Raw genomic sequence first — 4,206 nt, 5'->3', positions numbered from 1 at the left:
GAGAGAGAGAGAGAGAGAGAGAGAGAGAGAGAGAGAGAGAGAGAGAGAGAGAGAGAGAATGAATCAGACTTACTAGATTAAGTAACATGACAGGGTCTGAGTGGTCTAGCTATGGCCTCTGTATACCGGAGAGGCTGAGAACCCCATAGCTACCCAATCCATAAGAATTCAAGTCTTGCACTGCAGGCACACAAGGCTCATTCAGTCCATGTGATTAAACTGATGCCAGGTGGTGGCGGCATATCCCTTTGATCCCAGAATTTGGGAGGCAGAAGCAGGGGGACTCTCTGAATTTGAGACCAGCCTGGTCTACAGAATGAGTTCCAGGGCAGCCAGGGCTACACAGAGAAACCCTGCCTTGGAGGAGGAGGAGGAGGAGGAGGAGAAGGTCTTAACTGATGTCAATGGAGAATGGAGGAGGCGGCAGCAGCAGCAGCAATAGACACACTCATTCAGGCAACACGCCCCCCCTCCCCGCCTCTTTATATCTGGTCTATCCATTGAAGGGTGCTGCCCACTCTCAAGGTGGGTCACCTCACCTCAGTCTTTGGAAACTCACTTACACACATACCCCTTATTCTCCAGACAATTCTACCCAGGAAGTTGACGATCAAGATAAGCCCTGGTGCATGGCTTGGATCTCTTATGTTTCCATGGAAACCTTGCCCATTAAAAGCCATGTGTTCTCCAGCTATGCAGAGGAGCCTGTGCCAGCTAAGCCCTCCCTCCCAGTCACTAATGAGGTGAGGGTCATTGTGGACTCTCTGGGCCACCTCACGTGTTCCTTTGCTCACTGGATGCCCCATCGCAAGTCCATTTCCCACCAACCCTGAACCTATTAGTGTTTTTATGACCCCACTCTAATGCCACTGTGCCGTCCACAGCCGCTCTTTATCTCTATCTTCCCATCTTGAGTCTGTGCATTTATGGTCACTATCCCAATTTATCACTCTTTTATTTGGGGGAAATGTATTTCTCTGACTATTTTATTCCTAGCTAATGTGGTGCCTGAAATGAACTGCATCAATATATAGTAAATGAATGGATGAATAGACAAACAGATGAACAGATGTATGAACAAAGAGATGATGGTAGATGGGCAGATTGTTAGATGGACAAACTATATATGAATAGACAGATGGATAGATGGACAGAGGGGTAGATGGATGGGTAAATCAATGGGCGAATAGAAAGATGGACAGACAGGGGATGGATGGACTGATGAATGGATAAGTGGTTGGGCAGCTGAATGGAAGAAGAAACTGTTGAATTCGTAGTATTCCCTTGCTTTTTGGCTCCAAGACAAATAGATCACTTAGTGGAAGCTCTGATCCAAAGGTCAGTCTGATAATGAGACACAGTCCAGACTTTCAGAGATCACAAATCTGGCAGATCATGCCCTTGGAGAGGGGACACCACCCTGATTCTACAGCCCTGGGGAATTCTCTCTTGGCTGTAGTCATGGGACCAATATTCTTTGCCAATCAGTTGTTCACCTCCTCTGCCCTGTCTGAAATTAGGACAAGACTTCCTTTTGCCTTTGACCTATGGTTGGCAACGAATCAGCCTCCAGGGCCTGACCCCTGCCACCAGCAAGCCTCAGGGGCGTGCCTGATAAGAGGCTTGTCAACCATTTCCACACGTCTGGAAGGGTGATGCTTAATAACTTAAAGGTGACATCAGGGTTGGGAGTCATATCCGATTGAGCAGAGAGACATGACCTAACTCGTCTCTCACCATCGTTCTGGCTGTGAGAGCTTGTCTTTATTAATTTCCTAACTGGAGCTGCTGGCTCAGAATCCCAGGCTGTCCCCAGAGCTGGGGCCCATAGCTGGGCTTAACTCCAGCATGACCAGGAAGGCGCAGACTGAGCTGTGACTGAGAGGGGCGCCCACCATGGAGTCTGAGCTCTTCTTGGCCAGCGTTGGTTTCTACTACCCAACAGATGTCACAGTTAAGGGAAGCAAACCCACATTTTCTGAAGGGTTCCTGGATCACATTGCAGGTCCCCTGGTAGTTAAAGGGATGGTTTTCTTTGTGCTCTTAAAGGTGATTTAAACCCAGTTTTCCAGGAACACAAATCCTGTCTAAAGCACCCAGTGCACCTGGCTGCAGAGTTGCAGGACTGAGTCTGAACCTGTGGCTGTCTGGGGGAGTCAGCTGGCTTTAGTCATTTTCCTTTCAAATTCTGCACCGTAGACAGAGAAATCTGAATCCTTCATTGCCTTCCTCCTCCCACCTTGTATACGCACACACACACACACACACACACACACACACGCACGCGCGCGCGCACACACACACACAAGCACACATGAATAAATACCAGCCTCCAGCCCGACAGGCTTTTAGGGGCTAGCACAGGCTCTGTACAAATGAGCTGCTCTGTGTCCTTCGTGAAGTCACCTATCTTCTCTGAGCCTCAGTTTCCCTCTCCTTAGGCCTGCAGGAGTTGTGGTACTTAGACATGGTACTTTATTTTCAGTGGTTGAGAGTGCAATTCATTCATTTCACAAGACTGTTTCTCCAGTGTTGACTCTGTCAAGTCCTGGCTGGAGGCAGAGGCAGCTTGGTCCTGGGACAGCGGGGTCACGTCTGTAGAATTTAGCACAGTACCTGGCTTAGAGAGGGCCTTCAGTAGAAGTGAGGTCCCCTCCTCTCTTCCCCTCTCCTCCCCTCCTCTCCTCTTTTCTCCTCTCCTCTCTCCTCCCCTACCACCCACCTCACTTGCTTGTTCATTCTCTTTTGGAGCAGAGTTTTTTGTTTTTTGTTTTTTGGCTTTTTTGAGAATCAAGCCCAAGGCCATGTTAAGCCCATGCTAACCACTAAGCTGCAACTTTTCCCACCAGGCTGCTGAGACCCGCTGAGATACAGGCAACAGAGTGGGCAGTGGGGGGGGTTAGTATTCCCTCTCTTGTTGATATTCTATGTTAATTTACCAAGCCTCCCCCCTCCCCCCCTCTGGTTTAATTTTCTGATCCACAGAATCAGAACTTCCTGAGTCCTTGAAGTGCCTTGTGTAAAATGATAAATCGTTCAGGGAAAAACGTTTTCAAAACAAAGATGTTTACATAAAAAGCAAAGCAAAGCAAAACACCACTGGTCTGAGCTCTTTATCCCAGCACTCAGAAGGCAGAGGCAAGCTCATCTCTGTGAATTCAGGGCCAGCCTGGCCTACGCAGTGATTTCTAGGCCAGCCAGGGCTACATAGTGAGGCCCTGTTTCAAAAACAAAACATCCAAGAAACACTACTAAGGACAGATGAGTCGGCTCCGAAGGTAAACCCAGTTGCTACACCAGTGACAACCTGAGTTTGGTCCCAGGAAACCCTGTTGGTGGGAGAGCACTGACGACACAAAGTTGCCCTCTGACCTCCACATGTGCCCCCCACCCCCGTGCACACTGACAATAAAGTGCAAAAGCGTTGCAGAAAGGAAGGAGGGTGCTTCCATCGTGGTGGTCCCAACTAGAACCTCTGCCTACTGCCCACTGTGGCCATGCACAAATTCTATATGTCCCTGATGACCCTCTAAACCACTAACCCCCACATACCCTCTTCCAGGGATGTCACTTAGACCTCCTACCTCCAGAGGAGCCTAGGGAGGGGCAGCTTCTATAGTGATGTCCCTTGGTAGGAATTCGAGTAAAGGCTCAGAACACTGCCTAGCATCTTCCCCCAAAGCCCTGTCAGCTGCCACTCAGTCCTTGACATCTCCGGTCCACTTTTCCTTCTCTGTCTTCCCATGGCTCTTTTCTCTAGGACCCCACGCTTCTTCCCAGATGATCAACTTATAAAAGATTCCCCCCAGTGTCATAGAGATCCCTGCATGTGTCCTGACACATAGGTGAGTCTCCCTGCAAGTGTGGGGCTTGTGTCTCTTCAAGAAGAGCACAGGCATCTGGCCTAGTTTAAATTAGTTTTAAAGGCCTTTCAGGGCTCTGGTCAGAGGTACCCGAGAGGCCTGAGAGAGGATGGGGGTGGATGGAACCAAGCTCTTTCAACTCAAGAATTTGTGACCCTTTCTGAGGTTGTGGCACAGGATGCGGCGCCTTCATCCTCCCAAATCCACTCCCTGAGTCCCCCAGCGGATCTCTGCAGAGCAGATGCCCAGGGTGTGGAGGAGATACAATGCCCTTCTTTGTGGGGGGATCTGGGCCAGCAGTCAGGAGGAAATTAGACAGTGCTCTTGACAGCAGCTCTGTCTG

Source organism: Mus caroli, chromosome 11 (assembly GCF_900094665.2).
Source record: "Mus caroli chromosome 11, CAROLI_EIJ_v1.1, whole genome shotgun sequence".
Classification (NCBI taxonomy): Eukaryota; Metazoa; Chordata; class Mammalia; order Rodentia; family Muridae; genus Mus; species Mus caroli.
This window is presented reverse-complemented; position numbering follows the sequence as displayed.